At 35.5% G+C, this 22,107-nt stretch overlaps 1 protein-coding gene and 1 non-coding gene across 2 annotated transcripts in view; one reads left to right on the top strand and one right to left on the bottom strand.

Moving 5' to 3' along the window:
- LOC145269272 (serine/arginine repetitive matrix protein 2-like) overlaps positions 1-22,107 on the top strand; it is a 259,555-nt gene that overhangs the window by 183,656 nt on the left and 53,792 nt on the right. The gene's annotated exons all lie outside the window — the stretch shown is intronic.
- Trnah-aug (transfer RNA histidin (anticodon AUG)) lies at positions 17,591-17,663 on the bottom strand. The gene has a single exon. It is a non-coding gene; the product is annotated as a tRNA-His (tRNA).

Below are 22,107 nucleotides of genomic sequence, written 5' to 3' on the forward strand. Positions count from 1 at the left end.
ACCAAACTCGGGAATTTGAACGAAATTTCGAATGGAACCCTTTATTTATTTCACAGGGGTAGCATGTTCTTGGTTCGTCAACCATAACCGGCTAGAGGTTCTCAGTAATTCGCAATTGAACTGAAGAAGATCGGAGGGTACATCAACCGAAACGTTGTGAAAAATCACACTCAAGGTGAGAACAGTAATACTCAAAATTACGCCAGAAAGTTGCTTTGATGAGGTTAAAGTACTTAATGTCTCCAATATGAAAGATTCAGTTGGATTTACACATGGAAAATTGTATTTTAATGTATGTAAATCCCTTAATTGAAATAAAATTCGATACAGTTTATGTATTAAGATACATACTACTAAAAAAATAATAATAAACTTAATTGGTTTCTTATTCTAACAGAAATTAATGCATTATTTTCATTTTAAGGGATGAAAAAAGTATTTGTACAAAACAGCAAAAACGTTTTTATAGAGACAATAAGTGAGTATCTGTAGATGGGGGAGATTTGCACAAAGTTTGTAGCAGGGTGCTCGGAGCAGACCAGCAAGATGGGCATAAAGACAGTTTCTCCCCCCCCCTCCTATAGTTCAAATCTTGCTCCCTGTGACTTTTGGTTATTCCCTAAACTCAAGAAAAACCTGGGAGGCTGTCGTTATGAGACAATTGAGGAGATGAAAGAGACTGTGACGAGGGTCATTGATACGCTCACACAAGAGAACTTTCATAGGGCCTTCCAGAAGTTAGAATGGTACAAAAAGTGCATTGCAGCCGGAGGTGATTACTTCAAAGAGGACTAACGTTTCATATGTGTACTATTAATAAAAGTGGCCGTACGAAAAAGTCTCGAAGCTTATTGAAGGCACCTTGTATGAATTCCTTTGGCGGGCCACATATGGATTGCGATCCAAACGTTGCTCATACTTGGTTTAGGCGATTCCATTATAGCCAAGGTTAAGCATGACAGACGGATTAACGGACATAACCAAATAACATTAGATGTGCTTACAGTTATATCTCATAGGATTAGCGAATCTCTCGACGGAGGCTTCCTTTCTAGGGCAATTGCTCTTGACATATCAAAAGCCTTTGATAGAGTATGGCATAAAGGTTTACTTCACAAGATCTCCAGCTACGGTATAGGTGAAAATTTCTTCTCGATTATTAAATCATTTCTCTCTGATAGGTTCATAAGAGTAGTGGTTGATAGGCAGAAATCAGAATCTTTCAGTAATAATGCTGGAGTCCCTCAGGGGTCCATCCTGGACGCAACACTCTTCCTGATCTACATTAATGATCTTCCAAATCACATCCTTACATCATTCGTAGACATCTATGCTGATGGCACTACTATGTTAGCACATCTAAGACTATAAACGACCAAATTCTCTCTGATTCTCTCTCCTCTGATCTTGAGCATGTGGTACAATGGGGAAAGGAGTGGCTAGTTACTTTTAATGCATCTAAAACCAAGCTTTTATCTTTACATTATCAACGCTCTGATCCCAATCTGGCATCAATTGATATGAATGGCTCTCGTCTTGGGGAGGCCTCATGTTTTGACAAGCTTCTGGGTTTGACTTTTACTCCTGATCTTAAGTGGAACACATACATTAAATCCGTTGCCAAGGCCGCTGGAAAAATGGTAGGATCCTTTTATCGATCCAGTCGATATCTCACTGCTGATGCAATTCTCTATCTATATAAGAGCCAGGTAGTCCAAGGATGGAGTACTGTTGCCACATTTGGGCAGGAGCTGCTAGAAAGGACTTATCCTGACTTGATAGAGTTCAAAATAGACTTCGTTGCCTTGTGGGGGATGTCCTTTTCTCTTTCCTGCAACCTCTATCTTACAGAAGAGATGTTGCAAGTCTGTCTTTGCTTTATCATTATTTTCATGGCAAGTGCTCAGCTGAGCTCCAATCTCCGGTCCCTACTGGCCAAACTTTCACAAGAAACACCCGTCTAGCAGAAAGTACTATCAATAATTTCCCTCACTCTTTATCTGTGCTTAACCCCAAACGTAGATTCCATGAACAAAGCTTCTTTATTAGAACTGCACGCCTATGGGATTGTCTTCCGCTTTTCTGCTTTCCAGCTGATTACAATATGGTTGTGTTCAAATCTAATGTAAACAAGTTTTTGATGAGCCGTTCTATGTAAGTTAACAAATGTACCAAATTTCCATTACTAACGGTTACTATATTGTCCAATTTCTATTGTACACTCTTTAACTCTTATCCTCGCATGGCCTCAAGGCCTTGATAAGTGGTGATGCGTATGTAAAAAAAAAACAAAAAAAACATACGTATATTTAATCCCTACGTCTACTTATGAATATATCGACAAACGAACAGACAGTGCTTATTTTGATGATACTTGGAAGGATCCAAAATAAGATGCATCTGTTCAGTTTTGTGCATTTAGAGATGAGGATGCTGTTTTAAACCAAAGTGTGACGAACTCTCAAAAACATATGGTGCATGTTTCCTAAAAGAAACCGATCAAAGAGAAGGCATTTTAGTGTGGTACTATTAACGTCCCCCTTCCTCAAAAGTTAGGAAGTAAAAAGAGATGAGGAAAAATGAGTTGGTCGATGAAGCAGAGGTTCTGTGAAGTAGGCATGGTAGAAAGATAGTGGGAGAAAGTTGTTCACCAAGGCACACAATGGGAGCTGAAATAGAATTGTTAATCAAGGTGTGGCGGTGATTGGGACAAAGGACAAGACAATGGGAGTCAATAGGCTTGGAGTTAGTTTACCACAGTTTTAGGAGTGGCAATGAGTTTTGCTTATTTTATGGACAGTCTTGAGTTTGCGACAGTTAAAGACAACTACCAGTTTGGGACAGTTTGTGGCTCAGATGACCCTCAAGAAAGTCGATGCCAGTCGAGAGTAGATCGTCCCAAAAAGAAAATAGCTAGGAACAAATGCAGCCAGACAGCTAGTGACAGGCAAAATTTGGGTTTTATTTCTCTCTCTCACACACACACACAATCAAGGTGTGGCAGTAATTGAGAAAAGGTCAGGACAATGGGGGTCAATAGGCTTCTAATTAGTTACCACAGTTTTAGTAGTGGCAAAAAGTTTTGTGACAGTTTACAACAGTTAGGAACAATTTTGGGACAATCTTGAGTTTTCGGCAATTGAAGACAACTTTCAGTTTGGGATAGTTGGCAGCTCACGAGAGAGAGAGAGAGAGAGAGAGAGAGAGGGCGAAACCGAAAATCACTAGGGATCAATGAGGCCAGATAGCTAGTGACAGACATCATTTGGGCACACACACACACACACAACTTAATTGATTTACATCAAATAATCGTCTTGTGTTGTTTTTGTAGCGCGATCATGAAAGTGATCATTGGATCACATTAGCATGTTAAGTAAAGAATCAATTTTAGCATGTTGATAAACCGAATGACACCCCCTTTCTATCCTTCCAGGTTCTTCTAACAAATTTCAGGATTAAAACTGCCGATTGATGCCAGAGAAATGCCTCAAAACAATGGCAGAAAGTAGCGTTAAAATCTAATTATGAAGGAATACAAAAATACAAACGCAAATACGAATTCTGGTGCTTACGTATTGGCTTGTGTGTATTTATTGATATATAGTGCAGCAGCAATCGAACCTTAGGCTTGTTTTTTATTTATTTATTTTTGTAGTTTTTTTTTGCCTCCTCTTTTTCTTTACTGCTTTTCTTTTTCTTTATTTTTCTTTTTGTTTTGTTTTTCTTCCCTATTATCGCTTCATACTCCCTCTTTTTTTCTTTACTTGCTCGTTTTATTTGCTTCATTTTCTCTTTTCCTTCATTCTTTTCCTCTTCTTGGATTTCTATGCTTTTTCCTTGTTCTCTTTTTCTTTTTCCTTGTTCTCTTTTTCTTTTTCCTTGTTCTTTTTTCTTTTTGCCCCCCCCCCAACAAAAGGGGGGGTTGACCTGTAAATTCACCCTCGTCCGTTCGTCTGTCCGCCCTTTTCTGAATAACTACGCTTTGGAATTTTTTAAAATTTTGCACAAACATTAAACATAATATGAGTAAAAAAGTAACAGAACAGATTTTCCGGGGAAAACTCATGTTGTTCCCCTAGAGGTGGCTTTTATGTTAAAATAGCTAAAATTGACATTTTATGCTTATTAAAAAAAATTGATGCCTTGGATTTTTATAAAACTTTCTGAAAAGTTGTAACTAACTGATTTCTACATAATTTTGTTTGTCTATACTTCGCGATAACTCTTGGGTGTACCCTACGGGCTCTTTTAGGGCTAGTAAAAATACTCCATTTTTGGACTTTTTTTACCATATTTGTCCAAACTTTTCTGTGTATGTCTATTTATCTATTTTTCATGGTGCTGAACTCAAATTTATATATGTTGAAGCCTAAAACTACACAGTTTGTTCATTTTCACCAGGATTTGACATCCCCTGGGGATTATGGTGCTAAATGGGTTGGGGTGGGGGAAGGGGTAAATGCTGAACTTAGTCGTTTTTTTTATGCCTCATTCACTGTGCACTGACGTGAGACTCTGCGTGCTTCACTTGTTTCTTTCTTTTCTTTACTTTCTCATTTTATTTTCTTCATTTTCTCTTTTCTTTCTTTCTTTTCCTTCTTTTTGATTTTTATTCTCTTTCCTTGTTCTCATTTTTTCTTTTCATTCTTTCTCCCCTTTTCTTTTTATTGTCTTTTTCTTTTCCTTTCCTTCCCATCTTCATCCCTTTCTTCTTCATCCACCTCTTCTCTCTTTACTCTTTCTCTAACCTCATTCTTGTCTTCACCTTCTTTTTCTCTTTTCTTCACTAATTTTCTCTTCTATTCCCTCTTCATTTTCCTATCTTCCTCTTTTCTCTACTCTTTCTTTCCCCCCCTTCTATTCTCTTCCTATTCTTTTTTCCCTTTTTTTCTCTTTCTCTCTTCCTCTTCCTTTATTTTCTCTTTTTTGTTTTTAGGCGCCTTTCTTGACAATCCTACAATCTCTTTCAGAATTTTGCTTAGAGGAGGAAGTTTGCCATCCTTTTTCATTAGCTCTCATCTCATCACCTTCGAGGCAGTTCCTTTCGCCATCGCCGCCACTTTCGTTACAATAACATCTATATCATGGGGTTATAAAAAGGGTCCTGTTGTGTAATGTACATGCGAATATATTCCATAATGACGAATTATGTGGTTTATCTTTTTATCTGTATATTCATGTACGTGTAATTGCGTGTATGTATATACGTCGTATCATTTAGTTGATCGTCTAGTGTGTATATTTTATCATTTATGCAACAGTTCTAACATGAAACGATTGACGCAGACGTATCAAAACAGTTGTAGACAAACAATTCTTTTTAACAGATGTAAATAACACAACACATACCTGAATTATTTACGAACATTTATTTTCATGATCCGGCCGACGTTTTCAGAGATAACACGTTTTTACATCTTGGCTGTCTGAAGTGATGCCGCTTCCCGCGTCATTTTGAGTTGTCCGTTCTCTCTGATGTCCAGCTAACGACTTCCTAGAATCTCCCCAGATCTACGTACATCTCATCACGTGTCTTAGACCAACAGCTGATGTAAACCGAATCTAGTTGTTTGTTTATGCAAACCAAAAATTATGTTTACACCTATTTCCTATTTTCACATTCCTTTTGCGATATCATTATATTATATATGTCAATCATTTTTTCCCAATTTAATTGTTTATTTTTCTAATCATAATAATTAATCCAGCAACCTGCCGTTGCTCGAATCAATTAATATTAATGATAATAATAATACCAATAATAGTAGGAGCACTAGAAACAATTCCGAAAAACTTTGAAAAAAGAATGGCAGAAATTGGAATCAGAGGAATAGCTGCGAAACTACAACGACTAACGATAATGAAAACGGCTGAAATATAAGGAAAACACTTGCATGCGGAGAATAATACAAGAAGACAATATAACGAAGAAGCGTTACAGGGAATGAAGAACACCGAACTGCATATCTACAAGTTCTACACCCCCATCACGCATCCCCTCCCATTGTCTCATCACCGTTCCCCCAATAGAAAAGTGATACCAAAGAGCTGAGAAGGGTCAAGGAGGATGGAAAGACCGAGGAGAGAGTGCTGACCAGACCACCACTTGACAAGCATGAAGAGAACTGGGACCTCAAATTCCAGTATAAACCAATGGCCACTGCCAGTGAGAAATCAATGGTAAATGGCTGTTGCGATGACGCGAAATTATTTGCAAATGCTGTCGAAGGAGGTGGAGAGAGCTGGACGTCTGGGGAGACTTGTTGTCACTCAGGTTCCAGAGAATACCACAGGTTTCCAATCAGATCGGTTGTTGACTTGTGTGAAAGCTCCATATGAGGCAATAATAATAATGTTTTGATCCTTGGTCCTGCTTGCCACGGTTAACACAGATACTACGCTATGATCACAGCCGAAAGGGTCACATTACACGCGTTCCATACAAGCACCGACAATCAGCCTTCTTTGGAAATCTGATAAATTTGTCATCATTAATAGTTCTTTTCTAATATGCACTATCTGAAGAAAAAAAATTAATTTAGGACAGCAATAATCATAAATAAAAAAAAAAAATGAAATTAAAGATTTGGTTATTAAAAAAAAATTATAGGTGCTTGAGAATTGTGTGCTATGCATGTATAGTATTTTTAAATAGCATTTTCGAGTTAAATTCAATCTTTACAATATTTTTGTTTATTAAATTGTTAGGTGAGTACTTGAATTTTATTTGAAAATACTATTTAAAAATAACAGATGAATAGCATCCAATTCGAGAATAATTGAAAAACACCTTCCCACTTCATGATAAGAATGGCGTTCTTAATAAGGTTATTATTTCAGCATGATACAATACGTGCATAAATACCGAAAATTAACTTTTTTTGTCTCTCAAAGGAGTCACCACTTATCAAAGCCAGGAAGCCACTCGTGGATAAGGGCTAATTAGTGTACAGTAATCAATGAGAAAATGTCCTAGTAATCGTTAGTAGTGGGAATTTGGTAAATTTGATTACTTAAGAGGACGGCTCGTCAAGAATTTGTTTACGTTGGACTTGAAGACGACCATATTTTAGTCAGTGTGAAAGCAGAGAAATGGAATAGAGTTCCACATGCGTGCAGTAGCGGTTTCAGCAAGACGAGTGTTTTCCGTGAGAGTTCAAACCCTGTACATATCTTCACCTATTAATATGGAATAGATTAAAGTTTTCACATTAAATGACCCACGATGTATTGATGCTCCATGAAGCAGACAACCTAAACCAAGCAAGTCGCTATATCATTGATCATGTTTAAATGAAATCAGGTGTTCTGAATGTCTCTGCTGGGTCCCTTGATAGTTGCTGTCTCAGGGTTGATAGCACAGGTTGCTACTACGAGTCCCTTGGGGTGGGAAGCTGGGTGTGGCAGGAAACAAAACTCTGACTCATCCACAGACAAAGGTAGGTGGATGGGTGTATGCTCTGGTCTGCATAAATATTAATCTCTCCTCTTTTGTTTGATGAGTGTTAAGCTGCCGCTTTTCATTTATAAAAGTGAAACCAAAAGATATTTAAATAGCTTGGATATTATAGTTATACAAACTATATCTATAATCCTATAAATTTGCGGGTTTTGTGTGTTATTGTATGTATTAAAAAACCCTTTTTCTATTTATTTAAAAAGAAAATACAAATTTTTTATATATGGGTCGTGGAATTGTATTCACTAGCTAAAGATCTAGCTAATTTGCATAGTCTTTTAAACATTCACTTTAATTAATTCCCTAATAGCTTTTTCGGTTTTTTTTTTATGTGATGATCATCTTTAGTTAACTATTACATGTAATTATATTCATGCTAATATTCTACATGATTTATATTTGCGTAAAAAGGTTATAGTGAACACAAAACTCTTTCTATATATATTTATGTATACATATATATATTTGTTTAAAAATTTTTGTCTATCAAACTCCTCGTTCAGTTTTTGGTCTACAGACATGAAACGTCACATATAGGGTATTTGAACCCATGGGAAATTTTATGTTTAAGTTTTAGCTCGGGAAAATCGATACAAAGTGTGATAATTAAAAAAAAAGAAATGAAATTTACCAGGTGAAGGTCGAACCATGGCATTATGAATATGTATGCCTAACGTAATAGCTCTTGGTTCATGTTTTAATTTTTAGTCCTGGAGCAAACATGTCTTCATACTTCATAGCTCAGGTATTAACGTTAGAAGAAAAAATAAATAAACTATTTTGGTTTCAATTCTTGGTGGTGGCGCACGAGTCATTTTTTTAAAAAAAACTTTTTAAATTATCACTCTATATTGGGTCCAATATAATCTAATATATAAAAGGTAAAATGTGTACGTGTGTGTATATGTCTCGCAAAACTTTCGACACATGTGACAGATCCTCACGAGATCAGTATCGTTTTCAAGCCCGATCCCTCGGATGACAAATATCGAAAAATTGTCCAAAAACATTCATTTCTTTACGCTTAACTCGGCCGTTTTTTGTTTTTTTTCGCTGACATTTTCGCAAGTCATCGTCTCTGTTGGATTGACTACGCTTAATTTCAATGCTCTCGACTTCCGCTTGCAACATGGACGCATCAGCTAAGCCGTTATGATTTTTCTTTTTTCCTCCTTCACGTTATGGGTTCGAGCCTGCCTGTCTACTACCACATTTTTAACCTCTCTCCACCCAAACTGCCTATTGTTGTTTTGACCCCTCCCTACTACCACTTTTTTATCTCCCCACTCCGGGCTTCTTTATTACACCTTCACATACCTGGGCAACACTGGGGACCCCTGCTAGTCTTGAATAAAGTGAAAAATATAGAACAAATAGACAAACTGCTTAAAAAGAAAACACGCTTCTAGATGCAAATAAAAAAATTGTATTTATTTTTTTTTTCTAATTTCAGATTTAAAATCCCTTATAAGAAAAAGAGTTCATAAGTTTTTTTTTCTTTTTTTGTCTTTTTTCTTCCGAAAAGGCGTGTGGTCACCGAATATTAAATACTAGTGGAGGGGGGTGCACTGGCGTAAAATACGCTTAAATATAATATTTCAATTCGTCCATATTTCGTATCTATTATTATAGAGTCGTGAAGTAAAAATAAAGAGTATTCAGGTGCCATCAGCAAGAATCAAAGCCGAAACTGTAGCATTCAAAGCTGGTGACGTTACCACTGTGCCAATGTGACACATATAAACCGATTAAAAATAAACTAAGATGAATATACAAGATATTTAATGATTTGTTCAATTTTGACCCATTTTTGGACCCTTAAAAGCTAAAGACCTATAAAAAAATCCAAATCATTTGAGGCCCCGAGCGCTGCTCTGCATCTTCTAGTTTCGGAGAGATCCATCCATCCATCTAGCGCTGCCATGGCTGAGATTGAACTCACTACACAAGTTTGTAGTGTAATTCGAATCTTGTCCGTAGCTAAGTACTTGATGTTTCTCCAGGGCTATCAAAAGTATTTTTTATCGTGACGCCATCACTAGATGGGTTGTCTACCACGGCTTAAGAGAGTCCCATCTACCCTTGAGAGAAGTACAGACCATACCAGTTTCTCAACCTGGTATTTTACCCTGCGGTACATACAGCACGTCGCTTTCCCAAATGGTCACTCATCTGGTACTGGCCAGGCTCAACGTTGCTTAACTTTGGTGATCTAGCCAGTGTGTCGACGTGATGATGGAGTATTCGGAAGAGAGATTGAGTTTGAAAATATGGAGACAGACCGACATATAGCCGTTTATAAATTAAAGTAGAACTCTCCCTCGGGCATCTAGGGACCTCAACAGCGAAGGGAGAAGATTGTTGGGCTTGTCGGGTTAGTCGTAGTATGTACATTGGACAGAACAGTTTCCACCGTTTCTTTTCCCCCTAAAAAGGTAAAATATCAAGATATAATGATACTAAACAATAGAATCCTTGTTTGTATTTTGATAGAAAATCTATTACCTCAGTCCGCCAGATTAAAGTCCACTAAAATGACCTAGTTTCAGACAAATAGCTACAGGTTCAATAGTCTTACTTTTGTCACTGTCTCTTTTAGGCAATAAAGAAAGATGAGGAGGAATGTTAAAAGAAGCAGCAATGGATAGAAAGTGATTGATTTTAACTGTTAATAAACGACTTGGAACAAGGTGTGGTATCTGTTCTGGTGCTACACTTCACCTTTCCTGGCCTCGAGCAGTGGATGGGAAATCCTTTTAGACTGGGGCAATTTTTTTATTTTTGTTTCTATCCAGAGTACCCCTTTTTGGGTAGCTGGATTTTCCCCATATTAAAAAAAACGACCTTGTGTCATACTCTGCTCTCATGGGGAGGCAAGTAAATAGGAACACGAGAGAGACGTATAAAATAAGAACAGAGATTCAAAGAAAATACAGTAAGAAAGGGTGAAAGTGATAGTCAGAAACTAAGCAAGCAATGGGTCATTTGGTGAGTTAATTGCAAATAACAACTAATTAGAATAATTGAAATGAAAATAGATTTTTCAAACATAACTCAAAGTGAAAATTAAGAGAATATTTTAACATATGTTTTGTGTGATTAAAATATACAGGAAAAAAACTTTGCAACAGATTCTTTCAGTAAAAGTATGGCTCAAGGCCGAAAAGTCTAGATTGAGTTGTCTTTTTTTGCTCTTCAAAAAATTAATATCTTTTTTTATCTTTCGCAATTTTTGAGATGAGGATTGATTATTTGTATTATTTGGATTATTTGGACTACTGTTCTCATCTTGAGTCATTTTTACAACGTTTCGGTTGATGTAACCTCCGACTTTATTCAGGTGTATCTTGTTGAACTCAGGAATCATATTGAATTCGGGAATCTTGTGAACTCATAGTGTAGTGGATAAAGTACTTAGTAAAATTCCATTGTAAAGTTACACTCTTCTGGAGGTTGAAGGTTCGATCCTCAGTGTAGATGCCTCTCAAATTACAATTGCGAATTATTCAGAACTTCTATCCAGTCATGGCTGACGAGACAAGACGAGATCATGCTATCTCTATGGGTTAAATAAATGGTGCCGTTCGGAATTCCGCACAGATTTCTGAGTTTGGAAGAGGAATGAAATTATTTTTTTTTTAGATAGGTTTCTCCACTTATCAAGCCTCGGAGGCCACTCGAGGATAAGGATTATTGAGTGTACGGTAGTCAATGGGATAATATTGTAGTAAGCATTCGTAGTGGAAATTGGGTAAATTGGATTACTTAAGGGGATAGCTCATCAAGAATTTGTTTAGGTTGGACTTGAAGACTACCAAATTATAGTGAGCTGGAAACATGCAAACGGACGAGAGTTCCACAGTCATGCAGTTCTGAGAAAGTAGCTTTTTCCATGGAATCTACATTTAGGTTTAGGCACAGATAAAGAGTGGGGGAAATTATTGACAATGGTTTCAGCTAGACGGGTGTTTTTTGTGAAAGTTTGCCGAGGGGGGACCATAGATTAGAGCTTAGATGAGCGCTTGCCATGAAAATAACGATAAAGCAGAGACAGGCTCGCAACGCCTCTTCTGTGAGAAAGAGGTTGCAGAGAAGAGAACAGGTCATCCCCCATGAGGCTACAAAGTCTATTCTTTAGGCTGAAATATAAATAAACTGCAGTTAAGTTATTATATTGTTAATAATCCAGTACAAAAATAGGTGAATAATAATGACCATGGTATTGTCTGAGTTTTCTGCAGTTTCAACGGTTTGCATAAAACGCCGGAAGGTGCTGAATGAAAGCTGTGCAATTTTTTTCAAGAAAATCCACGGAATAATTATCGGACAATTTTTATGAAACTTAAAGAAAATTTTAAAAATTCAAATAAAAAAAAGACACTCGAGCTAAGGGGAGTTTAATGAATATTTATTTTTTTAAATAACAAATAGCAAACAAAAAAATTTAGATTTTCCTTTTTTTATGATTTTTTTTTTGTTCAAATCAAGATAAATATTTACAGGGTGGAACAATAAAATTGTCGCTCTAAAGAAGATAATATTACAGCTTTATTTTTAAACTTTATTGGAAAAAATTAATTCCGGTAACGTGACATCTATTGTAACCGCCTTCAGCCTCAATCACCACCTCGATATGCATCCGGAATTAGGAGCATGCCTTTCTCACAAGCGCTAGCGGGAGCTCAGCAGATACTTGGATACTCAGCAATCAGTCTGGCTTTGGTGTTGTGGTAGATCATGTTGATAATATTCTTAATGTATGACCAATCAAAGTAGTTCAGTGGATTCAGGTCGGGGGAGGAGGGGTCGGTGAGAGAATGGTACAAAGTCGTAGAGAACTCCTTCTGAAGCCAAGCCTGGGTCTCTTTGGACTTGTGGGCAGTACAGGGTCTGCCAGCAGCCACTTGATTGCACTAGAAGATCACCACTCTCTTCAGCACATCCAGGTACACTTTGGTGTTGACTTTCAAGCCGACTTTGAAACCACACCAAAGACCATAGCCCTGGCTGGAAACTTTGTTTTCATCCCCCTAGACATGTCCCTGTTATTCGTCGCAGTCCAGCAATAATTTTGGCTATTGTACACCTAGACAAAGCAGAAATTCTTTTCGTCTGAAAAGAACCAGAACATGTTTGTCTTCTTGGGATGTTTCAGTTTGTTGAGCAACCTGATGGACTTAATGAGCCTGATGTTTTTTCTCTTCTCAGTCAAGATCTGACTTGTCCTTCTTCACATGTGCATTCACAATTGTGTGTGAGACGCCTAAATCTCTGGCAATCTGCTAAATAGGCCGCTGGGGAGTTTCATCAATGATTGCCTGGACCTTTCTGATGTAATCTTTAGTCCAGGTCTTGGGCTTCTGCTCCACCACCTCCAAAGTGTTGTCGGATATGTTGAGCTGTGCCGTCAAGCATTGAACTGTCTGGATTTGCATTTTGAGGGTGCTGGCAATGGTCCTGTTGTCATAAGTTGGATCGGTAGAGAGCATGAGTTGTGCAGCGGCGCATCTCTGATCTTGCTCATTGAACAGTGTGTCACTGTAAGACATGATAGAAGGCTCCTATTGCTCTTGGAATTTGTACACAACTGGCCAATTAGTAAATGGTCTGCGAAAAAAAACAAAAAAAAAACAAAAGAAACTGATTTTCATTAAACGGAAATGGAATCATGTCTTTTCTATGGCGACAATTCTATCGTTCCATCCTCTAGTTTGTTTTATAATAAATCAATGATTGCAAATATTTGTGTTCTAAAATAACGTTGACTGCTGCAATTTCATTGGCCCAGCATTTCGACACCATTCAGCATTTTACATAAACTACTTAGAAAATTTTGATAACCATACAGTCCTTATTCTGCAGAAGTACTTAACAATAACAAATGAAAATTGGCTAGTCTGAAGCAAAGTTTATTTAGTTTATTTGTCAGCTGAAATGCCATTTGGGTGTGAATTTAAGACTCCAACAAGAACATTTTAGATAATTGGGCGATGGCTGGTCGAAATTTGGTTTAGTAAATTTCCATTTTCGAAAATGGAATTTTATTCTTAGTATTGCAATTCTTTCTTTTTGTGAGTCTTCGAAATGACAGTTTTGATTCTCGATTATTGGTTCTTTAAAGTGGAATCGTTTGCCCAAGTGACACGTTTATACGCAACCTACACCGACTGACCGAGGATTTGACATCGAAAGTCTGGCGACCGAATTCAGCTTCAACGATTCTGACATGACGGTACAGAGAAAGTTCATTTGATAACTCTACCTTACTGCAGTCGAGCGAGGTTGTCATGTGACTAAATTTATTGTTTCAATTTTTTTTACCCGCACGATTCTTTGATCATCTCAAGTTTGCGATATTGCTTTGCGTTTTTTTTAAATAGTTGTTTCAGAATGATAGCAATGATCAATTTAATCTATAACAATAAAATTATGTGAATTAGATTTTAAAAGTTGGACCTAAATAGCATTTAAGATGACAAATCAAACTTTGATAATGACTAGTGAATGTTCATTATATTTCGAATAGCTTTCACACCCACCATATTAAGATCTTGATCCCAGCAACTAGTGCTGCTTGTGTAACGTTGCACTTACAAAGAAAGGACATACCAATATATATATATATATATATATATATATATATATATATATATATATATATATATATATAGCATTCCGAATTATACATATATATAGTATTCCGAATTTTACTGGGTTTATATAATTCAGTAATCGTTCATTTACCAATAAATTTTAAGCCAAAAAGACATGACTAAAACTAAGCTACAAAATTATATTTCATAATTGAACAATCATATACTGTTTTAACAAAAACCAAGATTTCAAAGAATGGGTTGATAGCAACATAGTGTATTTCATCGTTAGTTACAATTGTTTCAAGACTATTTGGACAAATTCAAACATTATGTCATTTGACAATTTTCACAAGAACAGCCTTTCTTCAGACTTATTGAATAAAAACACTTTAACAATAAAACATTATGGAAAACATTTCCTTTATATTATCCTTGCAAGGATGCGACAGACGTAAAATATCTTCACTTGTTTTCTTTTCCTTATAAAGGAAATGTTTTCCATAATGTTTTATTCTTAGAAGTCTTGGTTTTTTGTTAAAACAGTATATATATATATATGTGATAATTTAGCAGAGAAGCCAACAAGCAACTAAACGAAAAATAAATAAATATAAAAAATAAATGTTACCGTAGCCAATAACAGTTAATTTTATATCAATACCTGGCTTATTTGTTTTGGTTTCCAAGTAGTTTTTATTGCTCTTTATTTAATCTAAACTCTGGAATCTGTAAGGAATTTTAAACAGACCCCTTTATTTATCTCTCGCTCGTCAACCATGACTGGGTAAAAAGTAAGTAATTGGTAAATGCATGTTTTAAGCTTTCAATTTCTACATGATTGTCACTTAAAACTGATTATTAATTTGCACTTTTATCCGTTACGCTACGTGTGCTTGTGGCAGTGTTACAGGGAAAGGCTGTCTCCTTTCCATGTAAATAAGAAGAGTATTAGATAGGTGAAAATGAGATTAGGGTAAGCCGAGACTCGCAAAAGTTTAAATGTAATGTAAACCAACATCTTATTAATCTTTCCTAGGCATGGCCCGAAATAGTACCCCCTTATGTCCAAGTGGTGATATGTCTTGTTAGGGGTGGACATGAGTAACATTTTATATATATATATATATATATATATATATATATATATATATATACGCAAGAACCCTGAGATACGGGTTTTTTTCAGGTTACGATGTGGAATACAATGTTTTTTCGGCTCCTGGTATTACAGGGAAAGGCTGTCCCTTTCCATGTAAATAAGAAGAATATTAGATAGGTGAAAATAAGATTAGGATAAGCCGAGACTCGAACCTTGTAAGCAAGGTTAACAATTGAAATGTTAGAATTTACTCTATTATTAAATTCTATTAGACTAGTTAGATATTGTTTATATCGTAAAAAGAATTGATTGTTCATTCTTTTAGAAAACTGAATATTAAAAATGTCAGCTAAAGAATTAACAATACAAATTAAAAATATATTGTTAAAAAAATAGGTTAGAATTATATGTTGAGAATTCTTTTGTTGTTAAAGTGTGTTTGGAAAAACATGCATAGCCGCGTGAATTGGTCACGTTTGGGAAACACACTTCTGACGTCATAGACGAAGGGGGATTCTCAGTATAGGAGCTAGAGTTAGTCAAATCAGGGGCGTCAGCAGAAGCGTAGAGTCGAGAGCAGTTAAGTGGGGTTGAATTGGAGTCAGTCCCTTGGAAGCGAAAGGAAGAACATTAAACTATGTAGATCCCAAATTTGAATTCCTGACATCATCAGCATTCGACCGGTCCAATAAAGAATCATCATTGTGTATTTGTAACTGTTGTCATGTGTCATCTTTCAACACCAAAAGGTAATGTGTTAAACATCTTGTAATGAACATTGTGTAACCCTTCGAGGATTATGCATCTCTCCCCCCCTTCTGTGTTAAGAACTTGTATACATCTCCAGTCAGTATTTATATGAAGTCCCAAGCACCCCAGAACTGTATAAATGTCTCATCTTGTAATGAACATTGTGTAACCCTTACAAGATTATGCATCTCCCCTCCTCTGTGTTAAGAACTTGTATACATCTCCAGTCAGTATATATATGAAGTCCCTGCATTCCAGAACTGTATAAATGTCTCTCTCTCATCATCACTATCGTTATATTCGTTATATGTATTGTCTCAATATGAACTCCTGTCATCTTTAATATGAGTCCCTTGTTATTCAGCAGAAGGAAATTCAGTAATTTAGCAGGGAAGCCAACAAACAACTATACGAAAAATAAATACAAGAAATAAATGTTACCGTTGCCATTAAAAGTTAATTTAAAAAATTCAGTTTTTCCGAGTGGGTTTGAAAAAAAAAAAATGGTGGACCACATACAACAAGCATTTTGGCTTGAAATATATTTCTTCAAAACAGAATTTCAAAAATTTATATAAAATAATTGCACGGTAACATTTTAATGTGAAATATACTTTCCAAAATAATATCTTTAAATGATAATCGTTTATGTGTCCTTTTTCCATGAAATGCATGTTTAAAAAGAAACCAAAAATTAAGAATATACAACAAATATGTTTTATTTCCAATCCGATTAACTCATTTTCCCTTGAAACAAGACTATTGGATTTTCATTTCACTGACTATCTTTTCAATGTTTTGAGTGGTACTTGATAATACACAACGAATATGACTTTCCGCTGCAAGTAGATTCATCTATCTTGAATTAATGTGCAACAAATGTGAAAATCCACTCTCGCACCTGTGGGTGTATGCAAATGGTAGAAGACATTTGGCTGCAAGTGATGACAAACGTAGGTGACTACCAATCATACTGGGACCAAACTTTTTTCATGGCACACTGCTGACACACATCCTGAGACACCAATTCATTCTTCAGTTCCAAGAATTGTTCCTGCAGATCCTACGGAATTTTATGAACATTTGTTGTGAATGGATATCTGAGACACCAAATCATTCTTCAGTTAGATTATCAAGGCGCTGATGAGTATTAAAATGAAAAAATAAATTGTATTCTCTCAGAAACGATCGTACACTAATTGTTTGTTAATGTTTAGTTAATGACATCAAAATAAATAATTTTTTCCCAAAACAATTGCTTTATACACACCCACACACATATGTATGTATGTATGTATGTATGTATGTATGTATGTATGTATGTATGTGTGAGTGTGTATATATATAAATCCGTGAAATCGCCCGGGAGGAAGCTTCACATGCCCCTATGCAGTACTTAGTCCAAAATATGTTATTCTACACTGCACTCTAGAGAACCTATTGTTTCTTTTCTAAAATCATTTTATACTAGCGGCTGCGCCGCATCAGCACACAATGCCGAGGCAAACACAAAAGCGAGTACACTCAATATCAAGTACACTCAACATCATCTTACCATCAACGCTTACTTTGTGAACTCTGAGTATGAGAAATTCCCATATGCACAAAACAAAATCACTGAAAAAACAAAAATATCCTAACTAAGGGTAAAGATAATGGATAAAATGATGGTTAAAATTATTACGAACTTGTCAGGATTCGAACCTGGAATCTTCTGATCCATAGTCAGATGTGTTATCCATTGCGCCACAAGTCCTGTCCATATGCCAAAAGATGTTACCGCGACTGTATACAGACAGTGCTAAATTCTGTTGACATGGACAGGTAACTTTTTCGACAATTGCACAAAACAGCCCAAAAACCCTTATTTCGGGTTTTTTATGTGACTCGGCGTTGTTCGTTACAAACCATATATAGATATGGACAATCTAGGGACTCACATCTTTCAGGGAAAAAAATAATTTTTCAATTCGGTGCATCCGTTCGAAAGTTTTATTGGTATATACACACACACACACATAAATAAATAAACATTTAGAATTTTATTAATAGTATAGACAAACTTTTTATTAAGTTGGTGGTACATCAAATATGACAGAGCAAGTTATAAGAGCTATATCAGGCAGCTTCTTTTTTTCTTTTTTTTTTTACATGGTGGTCACCACTTATCAAGGCCCGGAGGCCACTCGGGGATAAGGGTTATTGCGTGTACAGTAATCAATAGGATAGTATCGTAGTAATCGTTAGGCATAGATAGTATTTAAATACTTTTTGCTAAATAAAAACAGTAAGAGAAGGTGAATTTGACATATCTATGCTAAAAGGGGTTTCAGATTTAATTGGGTTTATTCAGTTATAAAAATGCCTTTAGTTTGACTAGAATTTTTATATGGTCAGAAAATGTACAACTTACCCTGCCCTCTTGTATATCCCCACCCCAGTCAAATTAAAAGCATTTTTATAATTGAATAACCAATCTTGATGCGTGCTGCTAAATAAATATATGCATTCTGGATTATTCCAGCCGTTTGACAATCAAACACACAGATGGTTTTATAACAAAACTGTTTTTATTCAATTATTATTTTGCCTGTCAGTGGACGTGCCGAGCAAGGGCGGTGAAAGGTGGAGGCTGAGGGTTGACGTAACGATTGTACGTCTCTCTCTCTCTCTCTCTCTCTCTCTCTCCCGCGCGCGCGCGCGCTGTTTGTTTTTGTTCGTCAAACCTTTTGCTTTTATGGACAAATTCTTTCTTTGTTTCATCAGAAGTCAATATGTGTGTCTAAGTTCGAGATGGCATTTTCTTTGTTCTCTGTTTACCTGGAATTTGTGTGAGTGCATAATTTCCAAATTTCCTTATCCAACAAGAGTTGGGCGCAGTTAAGCACAGATTGTGGCTCAGAGCAGGTGGAGAGACGAATAAATAAATTGAGAAACACAACCTAGATTTTAGCGTTTATAAGGTTTATACGGTTGTGGTAAAAAAAAAAAAATGGAGGACTTCTGTTGTCCTCTTTTATATCCCCGCCCACAACTATCATTCCTACACATCAGATAAAAAGATAAGGGACAAAAAGAAAAGACGCAAGGTATAAAAGAAGAAAACAAGAAAAGAAAGAAAGAAAAGAGGAAGAATGAAAAAAGGGAGCTATAAATAATTTATTGGGGTGATTCTAAGGCATGTCTTTCTCCTTCCTATTCGTCCCCCATACTATTTTGATATTGAGCACTCTTGTATTAACCTCGTTAAACGTCATTGGTTACTTAACCTCTGGAAAACAATAACCTCGGATTATATATATATATATATATATATATATATATATATATATATATATGATTATTTGAAAAGGAAAACCGAGAATTTATAAAATAATGTTAATCAACGTTTCGTCTCTATTTCAGGGAACATCATCGGGATTTTCAAGGTAAAAATGTAGAAGAAAATAATCATAAATCACCTGCGAGTGAACATGAAAAAAGTCGTAAAATCCTTCCCATTCTGGGCAGAATCTACACATGTGCATGTGGAGAGGTTGAATTAATCCCTGCATTTATACATATATACACACACACAAAAACGCTAATCATATACATATGCACCTTTTTCATTTTTTTCCAATATCCTGTCTACTTCGTTCAAATTATATGATTTATCCAGGATCTGTATTTATATTTTGTTCCTTGATTATTAGATTAGTAGATTCTTGTCAAATAATCATAACGTCAACCATTGCTTATATATATATATATATATATATATATATATATATATATATATATATAAGCGATGGTTTTTTTTTTTCTTTCTATTCAAAAAAATGATACATTGCCAAAAATGTGTTTATTCATAAAGTGTGAAGAAATGCTGGTTTCTGAAAATTTTCAAACGATATAATGCTTGAAATTGTCGAACTGGACATTGAAACAATTGTAACATAAAATGAAATACACTTTTTGTTGCCATCAACACCTTGTCTTGATTTTGCACACACAGTATATTATATATATATATATGTCTGTTGAGGGTGTTGCAAATTGTTGTATTATTAGTATGGTTTGGTATGAGGAGATATCTATTTAGTAGGGATTTGTTTGTTCTTTAATGTTTCTATTTGTTTATGTCAGAATATATTTTTGTGGCTTCTTCACATTAAAAATGGAATAAGTCGGATATTGTAATGTTTTTAATGCATTCGCGATATGTTGAATTTCATCATCAAGATATTGGCGACTACACATTCTAAAAGCACGTAAGAAAAAACCCAATGACAATGCCAGTTTTTATTGTGGTGCGAGTATTAGTGTATGAAATCGTTCTTATGTGTAGTTTTTCTGTGTACTTTGAAAATTAAATCGTTTTCTGATCTTTTGATAAGTACATCTAGAAAGGGTAGGGAGCTGTCTTGTTCGGATTTGTATCTAATACATGTTTAGTTTGAAGTTGGCTGCTGTGGTGCTTTTCATCTTCCTAAGAATATATCACCAGGAAGGATGTGTGAATATTGTTTGCGAACAGGGCTGGTAAAGTTTTTTTCTTTTTTATAGTAGCAGTAGTGAATGCATGCGAAGACTGTGAGTACCCGGTGCAGAGGTGGGAGTTCCCAGCTGTGTGGTCACTTTTTCGGGTGGGGTTATGATAAGCATTTGAGTGTGTTTGGACTGGAATGAAATGTGATTTGGTTATGGACAGGATTTTGCATGCTAATGTATATAGCTTCAGGTACTTTTAACATTAAGAAGTTTTTATTTTTTATGATGATGATTAAGATTTTTTTGTTTTTTATGATGATGATTAAGATTTTTTTTATTTTTTACTTTATTATTACGAACTCCTTAGGAGTTCTCACACTTTTTGGCAATAACCTGTGGCGTTCCCTGAGATCCGACTGACAAGAAGTCTCCCCCAGATTTCCAATACTCCCAACCTCACTCGATAACTTCAACAGATGACTTCATGTTACCACAACAGTCGTTTACCTTTGATCTCCTGCTGTCAACGGTTATTTATATTCCTTGGGGTTTAGGTGGCAAACTCCCTAAGGTCTCAGTGGAGGTGTGGTTAGTGCTCTCCTTCTTCGATCCTTACGGACACTTCATGACTCTTTGGTGCAGTATTATTTTATCATCATCATTATTATTATTATTATTATTATTTACTTATTTTCTAATATTGTTTTTTTTTAGATTTTCTTCCATTATATATGACCTCATTATTGTAGTTATTATTATTATTATTTTTGTCACTATTATTATTATTATTATTATTATTATTATTATAAATTTATGTACATGTGATTTTCTTTTTAGTTTGATGTATTTTTTTTAATAAGAAAATCTCGATGTGTTTTGTTGGACTACAATTTGTGATGTTTTGTAAAAGTGCCGGAATTCAAACGTAAAATATTAATGACATAAATTCCTAATCGTCTTAGAAACGATCGTATGCCTAATCTTTGTTGATCCCAAATTCTTGAAACTGATATAGATAACGTTATAAATTCAAAATTAAAATGAGAAATTTGAAAACTTTGAAGTGTCAGAAATAATGATAAAATCATTTTATTTTTTATTGTTGTAAGTCAATATTTCGTTAAAAATAGCCTCATCAGGGTAGGAAGTCCGGTACGTGATTTTTTCTTTTCTTTTCTTCGTTTTGGTATTAAAGAGGAAGTAATTCCTCGGAGTAGAAGAGAAGAGAAATATATGTCTAGTTCTGTTGGTTCCACGTGTGTTTTGTTCTAATTTTGAGCGGGAAGTTTTAAATAAAAGATGGTCACTTTTTAGTTGTCTTAGTTTACTCTAACATGGCTCTGTTTGATCTGAAAGTTCAATCATTGAGCTAACCGTTCGACAGAGAGATTCCTGAGTCTTAGAGAAAGATTTCCAAGTCTGATAAGATATGCCTGAAGAAACTCGGAGATTGCACTGACCGAAACGTTGTAGAAAATAACGCTGAAGATGAGAACGGTAGTCTGAATAACTCAAAGAATAGAAATTACCAATCCTTATATAAAAAATTCAAAAACACTAAGTAAACTAATTCGCAATGATTGTGGCGAGACGAGCTTCTTATTTTTTTTACTATAAATATTTTGCAGATAGATTTGAGCTATGTAACACCTCAAGCATTCTTGATTTCATTTTTATAAAAAAAAAAAAACTAGCAGTTCAGCCCAGCTTTGCTCGGACCCTGTTTA

The sequence above is a fragment of the Euprymna scolopes genome, chromosome 45 (genome assembly GCF_053919585.1).
Source record: "Euprymna scolopes isolate OS-2025 chromosome 45, ASM5391958v1, whole genome shotgun sequence".
Taxonomy (NCBI): Eukaryota; Metazoa; Mollusca; class Cephalopoda; order Sepiida; family Sepiolidae; genus Euprymna; species Euprymna scolopes.